Below are 16,606 nucleotides of genomic sequence, written 5' to 3' on the forward strand. Positions count from 1 at the left end.
GAATTATTTGAGGGAGTATTGCATTTGAGGACATTGTTCTATGTGGACATGACATGGGATCGATAAGTTACACTACATAACAGACCCTCAGTGGACAGAGCAGGCATCAATAAAACATGTTTTCTGTAGTGAGATTTCTGTGAATATGTGTCAGAAGTCACCTACAAATACTTAACTTACTTTTTGAAAAGTAAGACATTGTAATAAATGAAATTAAAAATCTCTGTGGTTCCACCCTACAGATGGCAAAGAGGGTGCTATCAAGAAGGAGTGTAAGTCTCTGGCTAGGAATCTGGGCAGGAGGAGTCACTGAAGATTGACCCACACTCCTTATACCTCATACCTCTCTTCATTTCCATTTATTCATTTACCCTTATTTAGCGCCATTTTCAGAGATTTAGAAAGATTTACAGCAAGAAATGGATTCTATATAAAGATTATTTTATATACATTTGCAGCAAAAGAAAATTGTAACATTTGTAGGGTTCACGTGAATAAAGACTATCTGAGGCTTAAAAAAAACTCTGTAGTTCTAAAGATCAAATCACAATCAGTGAAGAGAAATTGATACAGTACAAACCTCTCTTGAACATTATATCTGTGCTATCATCCCCTACATAACACAATATTGGTATTAAATGCCCACCATGTCAGGTATGGTGGTACACACACCTATAATCCCAGCCATCTGGGAGACTGAGGCAGGAGGATCATGAGTTCAAGGGCAGCCTGGGCAATATAGAAGGCCTTGTCTCAAAGTAAAAAACAAAATATGGTTGGGGATGTAGCTCAGTGGCAGAGCACCACTAGGTTCAATCCCTAGTATCACAAAAAAAATTTAAAACATGAAAGAAAGAAATTATACACCACTGCATTGTTTTTTGTTGTGCTTGATGAGACAGAAATTGAGGAGTCTCTGAAAATATCCCCCTTAATGGAAGTGTGGTCTGGAGATAGTTTTCAGTTCAGTTGGCCAGCATCACTAAGTCAATTGGGTCCTTGAGGAATTTTGTATGACTTCCACAAGCCCCCTGCCTCAATTACTTTCAGGATGTTGTCCCTCCTCTTGCTGGCTTTGTGCCTTAATTTCAGATTCTAATGAATTTCTCCACTTGTGTGGATTGTGGTGAGAACTGAGACTCTGGCTACTTCCCAGTACCATCTCCACCCCACACACACAGGAACGGGGCCAATGTTAACAATCTAATCGCCATCCAAAAAACCTGGAGTGTTAATTATAGACCTACCTTCAACATTGCTTCCTTTCACTCCATCAATCTTTCCTATGGATGCTCCAAGACCATTACATTTTGATTATTACATTCTGTTAAGCCTGGCTATTACATTTTTATTAAACTAACATGTTCAGTGCACTGTGCCACAGCTGGGAACATCAGCTTGGAATGGCCTCCAGACAAGGACCCATCAGCTGCAATCCTTGGGCTTAAGTGTCCTCCTTGGTTTTATAGTACCTAGTAAGACTCTTGCACAGTAATTAAAATAACAGATTGGAATGCCCTATTCACATATTTCCCATTCCTGTCTAAATGTTCAGCCCCACAGTGTGGTTAAAAGCCTATGGCAGTGGATGAAAGGGAAAGGTGGATGTAAGTCCTCGACAGATGAAGACTATTGGTTTGTGTCTATGCAAGTAGATGGGTAAGGACTGTAGAGAAATAAAAGTCTCTTAGGGTCTGTAATGATAGCTGATCAGAAAAAGATAACACCCCTGACACAGAGGGTTGTAGGAAGGGTCAGAGAAGCAGAGATCATGTCTGATTGCTAGTTTCATATTTGGTTTATCAGATCTTATTGTATGAATAATACAAAAAAACAAACAAAAATTTTTAACACATATTTTTCTATTTTTTCAGATGCTCAACAAAACCAAAAGGGCAAGTTATCTAAAGTTCTTAGATAAAGCATACTGCAAATAACACAGTGCAATATTTACATATGTCCATTAGAACAGGAATCTACCTATCATAAACTCTTGAGTTTCTTTCATAGAGTAAGTGTTGACAAATTTTTTTTTAAATAATGGATTATTTCAAGACCTAGAAGTATTTATATTTCAGTGAACTTGGGAGAAATTTAAGTCATACATTAGACTCAAGTAAAATCAAGTAAATCAAATAAAATTACTATCTCATTCCTCAGTACGAAGGATTTAATTTTCTCTGTAAATCAGTTCATAATATGCACATCTGAAAGAATATTTTCTTTTTTATTTCTTAGAGCTACAACATAATAAACTAAGCATATTATTGTGGTTGAATAAATATAAATGATTGTCTTATTTTAGTTCATTCAACACCTCAAGTAGTTTGTGATACAAGGAATGTATATTGGTAGGACTCAAATTGCTACCTAACAGATTTTTTTAATAAATATTTCTTGGTTTTAAACAAAATTTAAATTAAATAAGTATTTTACAAATGCTAAATCTAAGTGGTCAAGAAAAGTTAGCTAAATGATACCATTAATTAAAATAGCTTTCTACAGACCAGTTGTAGGTTTTATTGACCATACTTAAAATTCTGATGCACAAAATGCTAAAATACCTTTTTAAAAAGAGCTTTTTCTCTTATTTTTCGTTAGTCCTCTGAGTTCACTTATAAATTAGTAAAGGTTATTTCTTCACAACTTGGTTGGGGAAAAGCTTCCGGGTTTTTCTTCATAGCTGGATATGTCCAGAGGCGTATTTTAAAAATGTAACAGTTACCACTGGAGAGCAACTGGAAGCCTCAAATGTTCCCTGCCACTGTTTTAAATCTCACAAGATTGTCTAACGTTACAGAACACACTGGAGAATTAAAGCTCTCTGGAGGGGCAATTACCTCAGCTCTTCTCCATGTTATGGGGGTATCAAAGATGATCAATAATTCAGTAGCATTCACCAGTAGCCACTGAATCCCCACAGCAAAAGAAATGGATTCAGAATGATGTGATATTTTCAAAAATGGTGCAATTAGTACCACAATGATGAACTGTACCATTTCTCTTTCTCTACTCTTCTCTCTCCCTCTCTTTTTAATTTGAGAGCATGCCTATATATTTTTATGCATTTGTTTTCTGCAGTATACTTCAATATGGCAAGCATTTAGCAAAAGTTTCTTTAAATAAACTGAGCATAACTTGAAGAACACACTGTAAAATTTTGCTTGAATTTTGCTTTTCCATTTTATCAGTGTTTCCTTTTGCACATCCTGTGATAAACACTGAAACCCTAATTATTTTGGCCTGAAGCATTTAAACTAATTATAGGAATTCAGCATTTTGTCACAAGGGGTAAAGTATTTAATCTTCACCATCTAAGCCAAATCATCATAGTGTTCAGTGATGGGGAAGTATCTCCCATGAAACCTTTAATTCAGGATAAATTTTTGTTCCTGCCAAAGCAAGTGATGTCATTCATGTGCAACAACATGACATGCCAGAAAGTGTTTTGTCTGGGTCTTATTTCAGAAACATTTTACTCAACATTATCATGGCCTGATTCTTCCTAAAATATTCCATTTACACATATCATGCACAAACTCAAACTTTTCTATATATGCTCCTTTATAAAGAAGTTCAAGAAGAGAATTTTTTAAAATATAAATGCACTTAAAATCTCTTATTCATAAGCAAAGCTCCTACATACAAGAAACAAACTGCACATTGAGACAGATATGAATGCATCTATAACAAAAGAAATAACCACCAACCAGGATTGACGACTCCATATTCTCCTCTATTTCTCCTTCCAATCAGCTGTGACATTCAGGGAGTCCTCGTGGGCACATGGAACAAAAATATGACCCCCTCTCTCTCTTGTTATTTCCTTGTCCTTCATCATTCCTATCCTAACATTGCCAAGAGTTTAAACTTTACAAAATGCAAATCTAATCAATGCCATTCACACATTTATGGCACATAACATGTATGATAGTAGAATGATCCCTTGAGTCTGGATGACATAACATGACCTGGCCCACATGTGACAATTTTTATCTTGATCTCCTGCCATTCCTCACCTCAGGCTCAGCCTTCAGAACTACTCGGGGTGCATTAAAATTCTTCATGCTTTTGTGGACATCATTCTGATTGTCATGTTCTCCTGCTTCTCTCCCCTTCTGGCTTCCTATTCATCTTTCAAGTAATAGCTTTCACTGGCTCCCACTGCTCACACCTGATGCTCTGCCTACGGCCATCCCGGACACTATGTGCCCCTCTCTCTCATCGTGCTCTTGCACTGTGCTGTGCTTTTCTACAGCGCAAGACATGGCGAAGCTGAGCTGTGAGCTCAGGATGATCTGCTTAAGAGTCAGCCCCTACAGCAAGGGCGCAGATTGCTGGTCCTCACAATGGGGCCCCTGTGAGTGCCCTGAACAATACTTTACATTTTGTTTTAAAAGAAAACAAACCCTTAGGCATAAAACAGGATCACAAAATCATTCTGTATCTTAGAGTCAAAACTTCTATACTCAACTGCTGTCAAGAAGTTACTGATGCTGAAGACATATGTAATGATAGGCACCACTCTGTGCAGGCTTACTAAATATTTGTTGAATGAATAACATGAGCAGATTAAATATGAAACTCAAGAAGTATTGGAAATTACAAGATGTAGGAACACTGTAATAGACTGACTAGACAATAGCACAACCCCATGAAGAGTAATTAATTTTTTTGTTGTTTTTCTTATTTCCAGCAGTACTAGGAATTGAACCCAGGGGCCTTCTCACTGAGCTACATTCACAGCCATTTTTTAAAAATTTTGAAATAAGCCCTTCTTAAATTCCTTAGTTGCTCCAGCTGTGTTTCAACTTGCAAGCCTTCTGCCTCTGCTTCTCAGATTGCTGGGATCCCAGTCATGAACCAAACACCTGGCTGAAGAGCAACTGTTTCTATAACACCAAATACATTCAGAAAATGTAAAAAGTATTTCACTAAAAATAATTATGGATAGTGATTTTGATAATACATCTTTCTTTCTTAGGAATAATTCTCTGAATCAACAAGTGTTAATTGTTGGGGATAAGTTTTCAAACTGTCCATATTCAGGTGAAAAACATAAAAAATTCATCTAATATCAACTCTAGCTGTATTGCCTGTCATTTATTGATTTTTTTGAAGGAAATGTGAAGAGATTCATTGCTTACCAAAAACATCAGAATGCTACTACATATAAATTCATATTGGAAAATATTCCTGTATGTATCACAGTCTCCATTTTATTGGAGTTACTTTAAGGCATTTCTATGTCTTCTCCATTTGGTTTAGGGTCTCTGAGTGGCAGAGTTTGGGACACATGTGTGATTTTATTCTACCTTGAATAGGACAAGAAATGCATATATGGCTACTACAGCGATTGAGTGGATGGATGGATGGATGATGGGTAGTTTCCTTGGTTATGTCACCCACACACCCAAATATCACACCAGAAGCTCACTAAGAAAGTAAGTAGACCTCCTGAAATGGCAACTGGATAGACAGACGTGAACTGACCCTGTGTGCCTTTCTTGTTTTTTGAAGCATGAATAGTTTAAGAAACTACTACAGTAAACAAAGAAAAAAAACTTAACAAAACTCTGAGTTAAACCTACTCCACTAAAAATTCTACACTTATTACTGGACATTAATTATATCTATAATTAAAACAAACAAACGAACATGGTAGTCTGTTTCTTGTCCCAACTCTTGGAAGGCTGATGTGGGAGGATCATTTGAGCACAGGAGTTCAAAACCTTTCTGGTCAACATAAGTGAGACCCTGTTTCAATTGTTTTTGTTCTAAGGATGGGATGATGTGTCACTCTAAGCTTAGGCATTTACCAACCAACTTCACCTGGTATTTTGCCTAGCATATGAAATGTGTGACTAAATACATTTATTTTCAACAATTTCCCATTAGTTCCAAGCAAATAGCAACAAAACTATACAGAGATGCTTTATAAATGAAGGCTTTAGGCATAGAGTCACAGGAGTCCCTGTTAAAAAATTTATTATGCAAATGATAAAGAAATTCACAGTGTGACCAGTTCATTAATGCCCTATTAATCACTTTCCCTTAACATGTTTTTTACTTTTATAAGTACACAAATAAAAGATAGGAAGATAGAAATAAAGAAACTCATAAATATTGTTAAAGAAAATATTATTAAAATGGTAATCCTGTCACTTCATTCAATAAAGCAAATATTGAAAGGTGCAATGTGTTGCTGTGAGCAGTAAGAAAGAGATATTAAGAGCCTCAGGCATAACTATAAAGAGAGCTGGATGAGACACATAGAGGTCAACAGTCAAAGAAAGTGTAAAGCACAAAGGGACCTGAAAATCTCTGATATTTTTCTTTTTGAAAAAAAGGTTAGCATTAATGAGGAACACACCACTCAGAGGTCTATTAGATAATAGGCAGAAACAGATCTGCTTTGCAGGAGACTGGTTCAAGTAGCACTGGTGATGGTTCAGCAATGGAAACAGAGTTCACATTCAAAGTCATAAATCTGAAGTGTTTTCTTTTCCATTTTGATGTTCATGAAATATACGTGGGTTTCCCTGATTGAGAAGGGAATAAAAGTATTGAATAACACCAGCCTGTTTTCTTGAAATACTGACATTTTTCTCAAAAAGACAGAAAATATTAGTTTTTTTTAAAGAAGGAAGACAGAGAAGTCTAAGATGCCGGAAGAAAACAAAATCAGAACCAAGGTTTAGAGTATGGAGATTGGGGAAGAGGAGATAGGGTATGCAGGTGGGGGAGGAATTGAAAACGATCAAGAAATGTATATATATAATATAATAATAATATAATTATATATATACTTGTTTGTCCCAAAAAAGTGTAGTTAATATGTATTACAAATACATGAAATGTACCAATAAAAAAGGCAAAAAAAATCAGTGCCAAGAACAGAGTGATATGGCAGTTAGGAGGTTCTTCCCATAAATATGATTCATGCCTTCTGGAGAACACACCAGGCTAATGGTTACAACAGGAAACTTGTGTTGGCAGCAGCCCATTAGGGGCCACAGGCAGGAGCTCCTGAGAGAGACACATGTAGGAAGATTGTTGATGCTGCTGAGGGCTGGAGAGATGGCTGTGTGTGTAACTGACAAGACCAATTGATGAGTGAAGGCATTTCCTGGAGGGTGACAGATACACTCCTGAGATCTGTCAAATGTGACAATCTCTACCCACCACCTCTGATTCATGTTTGAACAAAGGCTACTGCCGGAAGAGACCAAGAACTATCTTTAAGTGCTATAAATTCTTAAGCAAAAAGGAGAAAGGTAGAAGGATACAGTTGTGGCTTTAAATTTCTCCTTCCTAGGAAAATCTGGATTTTTGCAAGACAAAGTGAGATAACACACAGCATTGAACAGTTCAGGACATTGACATTTGTAAATGGCTCAAGATACTCGATATTAGAGAAGGACAAGAGTCCTAGGGGAATCATATGCTGCCAGAAGCAGATGGACTAAGAGAATTCAAAAATAAATCAATGAATAACCAACTAGTTCAAAAAGAGGAATGTTTAAATAACAGCATATCCATTCCATGAGTTACTATGAACCCTTTAAAAAGACAAATACAAAGACTATTTAGCCACAAGAGAAATGTAGTAGAGAGGATGGGAAAACATGCATGTGAGAAAAAGACCAGGCAGGAACAGATGCTGTGTAAAGATTGAGTGAAATAATGTATGGCAAACATCTGTGCCAGTTCCCCCTACTTGGAGGGCATTCTACAAATTGCAACTTAGAAAAATTTTAAATTGACTTTTAAAAAGTTATTAGAATTATGATGGTTGATTTATTTATGTTTTATTGGGGAAAGGGATAGGATATAGCACAGAGAAAAGGAGAAAAAGATGTGTACTATGAGATTTATGGATTAGGAAGTGAGAAGGTGCCAAAGAAAACAATCTCATGATCAAATTTTGGGGAGGGGCTGTCTGTAAGAAACACAGAGCAAATCACACCATAACTGGAGCTTAGTAACATAAAGGAGAGAGCAATTTGAAGGGGATAAAATAATACTCGTGATAACAGCTATAGAAATGTCAGTGATAAATAAAGCAGTGACTTTAACAAAGGGCAATAAATTATCATCCTATGAATCTCTATGACTGTTGGAAGGAGTGTGTGAAATAGAATAATGCGCTCAAAGGAAATGACTTGCTTCAAAAACATAAAATTGTTATGACATGATGGGAAGGCATTTTTGGTATCATTGAGATACACACCTCTAAGGACATCAGAAACTCATGGACAGAGGCAATCAGAGAGCACTGTGTACGTAAAAGAAAAGAGAAAGTGAAGGGACAGGGCAAGGGTGGCCCCTATGGTGACCAGTTAATGGACGGGCACGTCAGAAGGGATCACAGCAGTTCCATGGAGGAAGGATTCAACTGGAGGATGACTTTACTCATCTGACACATTTCAATCAGGAAAAGCAATATATCTGCTGTTAAACTTGCAAAATGTCTCTTAAAAACCAGAAGAAAAGTTATTTTATGTCCACAGTTGTAGCAGTAAGAAGACCCAGGAGGTACTGAACTGTATGGCCCCACAATTCATATGGTGACTCCCTAATCCCCAGTGTAACTGTATTTAGAGGAGGACCTTTAAAGAGGTAATTACAGTTAAATGACATCCTAAGTGTGGGGCCTTAATCCAATAGGACTGGTGTCCAGATTTTTTTAAAAAATACAACTGTGCAAGCTCTCCCTCTCCCTCTCCCGTTCCCTTTCCCTCTCCTTCTCCCTCTCCCTCTCTCTTTGTCTCCCCCTTCCCTTCCAGTGTACAAGGGAAAAGTCATATGCAGACACAGTGAGAAGATGACCCTGCATAAGCCAGGAAGAGAGGACTCACCAGAAACCAACCCAATGGCAACTTGATTTTGGACTTCCAGGCTCTGCAACTGTTGAAAAAGCAGAATTCTGATGTTTAAGCCCCTCCAACTACATGAAGTGTTTCAATATGGCAGCCACAGACTAACCCAGTGGCTAAGGGAGCATGTTCCTGAACATGGGGCCATGGGGAAAGACAGGACAGAAACAGAACAGCCAGAGCACCCTGGACCGGTAGAGCTGCAACTGTGCAAAGGGATTGGGGCTGTTTTATTAGCTCCTAATATCCAGCTTTATGAGGTACTGACTCAAAGAAAGAATGTAGAGGAGATAAATGACTCTTGGGTACCAGGAAGCAAGGCGGTTGGTAGAGAAATTTTTTTACAGAGGAGGCAGTGTTACAGTTATCTACTCTGAATGAGTGACTGACAGTTCACCTTGACAGTATGAAAGAGCTTATTGTTAAAATACCAGTGACTGAAGCCTCGGAAGAAAGGAGAAGTATGATCTTAGAATTTATCACACCACAGAAAGACAAATACCACATGTTCTCACTTACATGTAAAAGCTAAAAAGCTGATTTTTGTAGAAGTAGAGAATAGAATGGTAGTTGCCAGAGCCTGAGAAAGGTGTGGGTATGGGAAGAGGGTGGTTGCTGGTCCAGGGCTGCACCTGGACAGGAGGTATAACTTCTAATGTTCTACAGCACAGTATAGTCACTATGATTGACAACAATTAATTGCATCATTTCCAAATACTCAGTAGAGAGGACTTTTGAAGGTTCTCAATCCACACAAAAAATGATAGATGTCTGAGGTGACAGTTATGCCAATTACTCTGATCAGATCACAGCACATTGTATACCTGTATTAAAATGTCACACTATACCCCATAAATATGTACGATTATAGGCCTATTAAAAATCAAAATACATTTTTTAAATTATGCCAAAGAGAATGGGCATATGAGAGTTCTAATACACGGGGGTGATTTCAAAGGTCTGTACAAAGATGGTACATTACACTTCAAAGAGCAACGGGTTTGGAGTCACCAGGCTGGAGTCCAAATCTCAATTCTGTTCACCCCTACTTGGTACCTTTAATCTCACCTAAGCTTCAGTTTCCTGGTTTGCGAAAGAGGAATCCTAACACCTGCCTCAGAGACCTGTGTGAGAAGAAAATGAGAAAAAGCACAGCCCACCACCGTAGAGTCCACAGAGCCCAATGCAAAGGAATATCTGTCATTATTAACGATAGCATATGTCAACATGTGTGGAAAGCTATAAAGTATAAATCCTGGCAACAAAAATCACAAATGTGTACCATGAGGAGGGAGAAAATGTGAGAGGAATCAAAAAAGAATTAAAGAGTGTACAACTAAAAGGAGGAGAAAAGAAGTTCAGAACTCATTAATGCTGATAAAAAATTGCTCAAGATAATAAAAAGAAACATCTTGCAGATGTTTTGAGACACCAAAAGAGCAAGGAAGTTGTAGGTACATTCTTGATAAAGTTAATACTGACAAGAAAAAAGTAGGAAAGTAATTTAATATTTTTTCTACCCTCTGTAAAGAAGAAAGGTTTTCAAATCAGAAAATGTAAAATGAAGGTCAACACAAAATATTTGAAATCCAACATGGATGAAGGAATTGAAAGTTTCTTCCTGGAACGTGGAGAACATGTTGCAGTTTTTCTTCATTTGTTTTGTTTTGTACTTAGAGTTGAACCCAGGGCCTTCACACTGAGTTACATCCCTAACTTCTTTTCCTCTTTTGGCAGGGTTTCACGAAGTCACCAGATTGTCCAAGTTAGGCTTGAACTGTCAACTCCTGCCTCCCAGAATGTTGAGACTAAATGCATGTGCCACCAGGACATGACTCAGAGGTGCCAGTGCGAGGGAGAGATGCAAGGATGGCCCCGAAGGAGCACGCATGCACCGCCCTTATTTTACACTCCTGGTGCATTTTTCATTTCCTGTGTATTGAGAGTCTTCAATCCAACACGACCTAATCTAACGGCTACCAAATTGCATTTGCTATAAATAAAAAATTGAATGGTGAGAGGAAGAGTGAGGGACAAACAGTAAGAATAGGTCAGAGGGAGAATATGCCTCCTAGCAGATTAAAACAGACTAGAATAAAGTATTCAACTTAACAAAATGAAATATAATAGAGGTGAATATAAAGTCAAAGTTAAAAGGGTAGCAAAAATGAATGTCCTCTTAAATAATGACCTTTTAATCATTAAAATAACACATGCTATTCCAAGTTAACTGTTCCTCTCCTCTGGTTTTGCTGTTTTTACTAAAACACCAAATACAGACCATCCCAGATTTTTTTTTCCCACATTTATTGAAAATCTTCTTTATTTCAGGGAATTGTGCTAGGTGGTATGGGACAGAAATGTGTGAAAAAATACCTTTGTCTATCAAAGATTTTACAATTTTTCAAAGGAGATTTTTATTTTTTTTTTTAAACTTTCATATCTGATGCTCTCTGATCAGGGCAGGAATAGCAAGCACATCTAGTGGGAAGGGATTTCTGCAAGAAGATGACAGGTGAGGCGGTTGCGCATGGGGAAGGGCATGAGGCTGCCTTAAGAAGTTTACAGGAGGATTTGCAGGCAGGTGACAGAGAGCAATCCAGACAGAGCAAAGAGAACAACAGAGGCAAAGTCTAAGAGATAGAGGCCAGTGGACAGCAGGGTTACCAGGATTTTGAGGGGAAGAAAGCAGTAACGCCAGACAAAAGTAGAAAGATTAGTGCATATAGGGTAGGAAGATGTGTGGCCGCTGTGCTGATAAGCCTGAACTTAACACTGAAAACACCTAACAGTGAAGTATAGTTGCTTGCTTGTTAAAAGTAAAAACATTTGCATCAATTAAATATATCAATGCATCATATCAGGCTTACCTAAAAGCACACTAATGTGTGTAATATTTTAAAATATTGCAAGATAGAGAATGGCGGGAATGGGAATCATGGAGAACAATGAGGAAGGAAGAGAAGACAGCTGCCCCACCAGCCAGATCGGCCAAATCAACCCTGGCAATTGCTAACGTGACAGATGTCACAGCCAGATCATCCTCATATCCAGGAAAATGATCACAGGAGGCTTGATTCTGCTAACTCAGAAAAACAGAGACCTTCTTGGCATCTTCCCTACAGAATGCTTCTGTGATTAATGACACTACATACATTGTCTCCGTGCTAATCTATTTTATGTTGCAATTATACATATATACATAAAAAAGCCATTCCATAGGCAAGCACATAACAAGGCTTCCAAGAAATGGATGTGGTCATTTATAAGGAGGACCAGTAAAAAATGAATTTAATCTTAGTTTTACATGTTAAGCATTGCAAATTATTGTGAGTATAATTTTCTTTTTAGTACCTGAAATCCTACATCATATTTTTATTAGCTTACTTTTCCCATTCCTTTAATAGATACTGTATTTGATTATGAAATGTTTTATTTTGTGATAAAGCATGCTTTACACTTAAGAAACCAAATGTTATCTCCAGGGTTTGCTCTTTGCTTTCTTAAATGTATCCTAACTCATTTTTCTAAAGTTGTCTCTATTTTTGTTTTTTTTAAGAAAGGTTACACATCTTACGATACTTAAGAAGTAGTGTTATGACGTTTTTGAGGTACATTAAGTTTTCTTTAGCAGCATTGTAATACAATCTATGTGCTAAAGTACAACAGTTCAAATAAGCACAGAAACCATACTCAGTGTGGAACAAAGGCACCTAATTTAGCCACTTTATAACCTTACACAGAATTCCCTCACCACCAATTTAGATGGAATTGCTTTTATTTTAACAATGTTCTTTTAATTAAGTCCTAAACATCTAAAACATGGCAAATGTAAATATGTATTATAAATCCTTAATTATGAGAATCACTAAGCATTCATGCAGCTCTCTGCCTTGGAGATAGATTCTTTTTTGTTTAAAATCAGCCAAAATTGGGAGATAAAAGTGAATGATGTGAAAAATGTTAAATGTTTATAATGCCCTTCTCTAGGTACCAGTATCACTTTACTTCATTGTTTTCCAGAGTTAAATTACACTTCAATTTGCCTACTGACTTTTAAGCCCAAATCTCTTCTGGCATCATCTGCGATCAGAGCCATGTTCAGAAAGACTAGCATTCAGGAACTGACAGAGTTGAGTTCAATTTTAGGGGTCAATGGTCTTCATAACCTATCCCAGAGAATAATAAAAACTTTGGGATCATAGAAGGGCATTATTTTTTCTAATGTGTGGGATGAATTTCAACTGGATCCAAACAGATGACTTGTAAATTCTTAATTCTACATGCTATTTTGTGTTTGTTTGTTTGTTTGTTTTGAGGGCTATTGTCAGATGATCTTTGACATTTTTAAATTGTAAATAAAATTCTACATATTTGTAGGGTATTGTGTGATGTTTCACTGCAGGTATATGGTGTGTAATGTTCACACCAAGATAATCATATATACTTCTATACACTATTTTAAAAGGATACTGGAGACAATTCTGGTATGGACAACAAATAAGAAACAATTTCTTCTGAAGCAAAATACTACTTAATTCAAAATGCCCCACCTCAGGGCAATATTTCCTATTTCCCCTGCCAGTACATTCCATTCCCAATTCCCACACCAAATATCTTTCTGTATATGTGTGTGTACACATGCACATACACATACACAATCAGTGATAATATTACCTCAGAAACTCAATTCCCTTAAAGACCATTTTCAATTTAGTTCCTTCCTTCTTCTTGGTCATCTGCTGATTAACTATTTTACTAGACAAACAAAACTTGAAGATATATATGACATATTACATATACATAATCTTATAGAGCAAAGCCATTAGCCTAGAAATTTAACTTTCTCAATTTCTCCAAGAAATCCCTCTACTGGGTCTGGAAATTCATTGGTTTACAGTGACAGGAAAGTGTAGAGACCTCTGTTGTAAACCAAGGAATCAAAAGTCTGTTCAAGGTCCTCCTGCAACTACCAACTTCAAAGCTTACAACCACTTCCTGGGAGAGTTTGTCAGTGCCCTTAATCAAAGGACATTTTTTAAATTTTTCTGTAGGTTATAACTGCAGAGTAAGTTGAGTAATGAAATTACAGGTTGTAGCTGGTCTAAAAATTACACGATAAATGTAATTTAGGAGGGCAGGTAAATTTATATATTTAAATACTGGTTCTCAACCAATATCAACCTATGACCCCATTTGTAAGAACCGTAATTGCCAGTGGGGGAAAACAGTTACAGAAACAAATATGTCTTTTACAGTTTAGGAGCATATAACATCTTATTCTAGAGCACTGCAAAACAATGAGAGGTACTTAATAAGAAAAAGTAATTAGCACTATAGCTATGATACATATCATACCACTTTTTTCCTTTGTGATTTAAAAACCTTAAGGGCAAATTTCATCATTACTCTATGAAATACGTACGCCATTAAAAGTTTTTATAGTTACTAATTTTTAACTACTTAAAATGCCAAATGTTTTCAGGCTTCACTCACTTTTCCAATTATTACACTAGAATGACTCATTAACTGTAACATAAACAGGCTCATTTTCCTTCTTGTTTTTCCCCAATTTTATTACTGAAGTACTACTTTTCCATAAACCATGACAAAAATTCACTGGAGGGGGGAGGACACAACACATACTCTTCCTCCTCCTTTTCCTCTTCCTCTTCCAAATACCAACTGAGTGCATAATGGTATGTTGTAATGGGTGTTTTCTGTACATTCTTTAACATTACATGACTCTGGAGCTATGTGGTACCATGTATGTGGAAAACTTGGTAGAAAATATTTTGGCCAAAACTTTATCCTTCAAAAGTCAATTAGGAAACAGCAGGCCCTAGACCTGTTAGTACTTTGGACAGACTAATCATAAATTAAAAGCAAGGAAGGAAAATTCTATAAGTCAAATAAACATAAACATACACATACATACATACCTAATTTAAGCACTCAGATAAATACACAATTAGAACTCACGGAAGAAATTTCAATGTTGAAATGTGACATCAAAGTTTCCCAAAAATAATGACATCTTTTCTTATTTATAAATATAATTTATTATAAATTAGAACTATGGGTAAACTATTATTTTCCAAGAAATTTTAAACCTGGTTGTTTTGTTTTGTTTTGTTTTGTTTTGGTACCGGGGATCGAACTCAGGACCTTGCACTTACAAGGCAGGCAGCAGAACCACTGAGCTAAATGTCCAGCTTAAACCTTATTTTAAAACCTCAATATCTTCAAAATACAATAAATCTTAAGGGTAAATTATTTCATTTCAGAATATTAGGTTAATTGGGAAGTTCATTTTTCCTTTAAGAAAGATTTTCAGTGGCAATCACAGGGTCTTTTAAAGCTCTGTAACTTTCATTTGCACGTAGTCGGGGGCATTTACTTCATTTTCCGAGATTTTTCTTTTTAAAGCGAGCAAAGTCTAACTTTAGCATTTGATGCTACAACTCATAAACTGTTTTTTGAAGATGTTTCTTACAGAGTATTTCTAAAGGCTCCTAAATAAAATACCCATAAAAACAACCATCTATATATTCTACGAACTCTTTCTATCACCGTTACCAGTACAACCCATTTAACCTCATTAATGTGGTTAATTCATGAAACAACTCTTTTAAGCTATACATACAGTAAGTCCCCAACTTACAAATATTTGTGAATATTCACAGATGTGCTGTACAAGTTCCAAAGGTGTATTGTGTAAGACTCTCTTTGTTGGATAACAAATGAATTTGACTTACGAACATTCTCTCAGATCAGATCAGAACTTGCTCGAAAGTTGAAGACTTACTGTATTGTGTGATGGGTAAACCCTTCCTGATCACAATAGTACTGAATTCAAAATACAGCAATGAGACTAGATAATTACTAAACAAGTTAGTGAGACAAAAATGTCTGGATAAATAAAAAATTATACTAAAAGCAATCTTTGAAGCACTAGGCCATTGAAAATATCAATCAAAGTCTGCATTATTTAATATTTCACCAGAAATATTCATCTACCAATATGAATATATGGTATATACATGAGATTTAGGTAACGATGTTGGATACATTTTTCTCATTCTTTCTACTGTTTGCAGGAGCCAAACTCTTCCATAACTTCCAATCCGTAAGGAAGGAAGGAACCAAATTTGAAAGAATGGTGAAATATTTCTTAGATAACCCCTAGGACTAATCAGCACCCTGGGTGTCAAATGATTCATTAGTTGACCATTTTAAGAACCCAATATCAATTAATCTGAGAAAAAAAAAGTTTGAATTCTAAATATAGCATCAAGTTGAGATAAATGGATATTTGTAAACACAGACTTATATTCTAAGACAAAATCAAATCCAAAGCCCTAAAATGCTAAGGCAACTATCCCTAATTGTCCACAATTTAATTTACCCTGTTTGGTCCTAAATCACATCACAACTCTCACTGACAGTCAGACAGTAAGTTCTATGAAGCTGTCCTAGTTTCCTTTGATTTGGAAATTGGCCTTTTGCTGATATTTAGAAATCTTCATTTAGAGTTCAATCATTTAAACAATACTATAGAAAGTAAACTTAGAGGCCAGGGATTTAGCTCAGTTGCAAGGCCACCTGCCTTGCAAGTGCAAGGTCCTGATTTTGATGCCCGTTACCAAAAAAAGAAAGTAAACTTAGAGCAAATAGTCATTTATTTTGAAGAAATTCAACAAGGGAATTATTTTTAAATAGTATAT

The 16,606-nt window shown here is 36.4% G+C and overlaps 1 protein-coding gene across 4 annotated transcripts in view; it reads right to left on the reverse strand.

The window, feature by feature from the left end:
• Cntnap4 (contactin associated protein family member 4) overlaps positions 1 to 16,606 on the reverse strand; it is a 307,565-nt gene that overhangs the window by 285,650 nt on the left and 5,309 nt on the right. Inside the window, exon 1 of one of the 4 annotated variants that reach the window (XM_087204283.1) lies at positions 8,862 to 8,880. The exons of the other annotated variants lie outside the window; for them this stretch is intronic. The gene's annotated coding sequence lies outside the window, so the exon portion shown is untranslated. Of the gene's footprint in view, positions 1 to 8,861; positions 8,881 to 16,606 lie in introns of those variants that run through there. 4 annotated transcript variants of the gene reach the window in all.

The sequence above is a fragment of the Heterocephalus glaber genome, unplaced genomic scaffold (genome assembly GCF_053883595.1).
Source record: "Heterocephalus glaber isolate CG9 unplaced genomic scaffold, H.glaber_assembly_v1.0 deba00000071, whole genome shotgun sequence".
NCBI classification, from domain to species: domain Eukaryota; kingdom Metazoa; phylum Chordata; class Mammalia; order Rodentia; family Bathyergidae; genus Heterocephalus; species Heterocephalus glaber.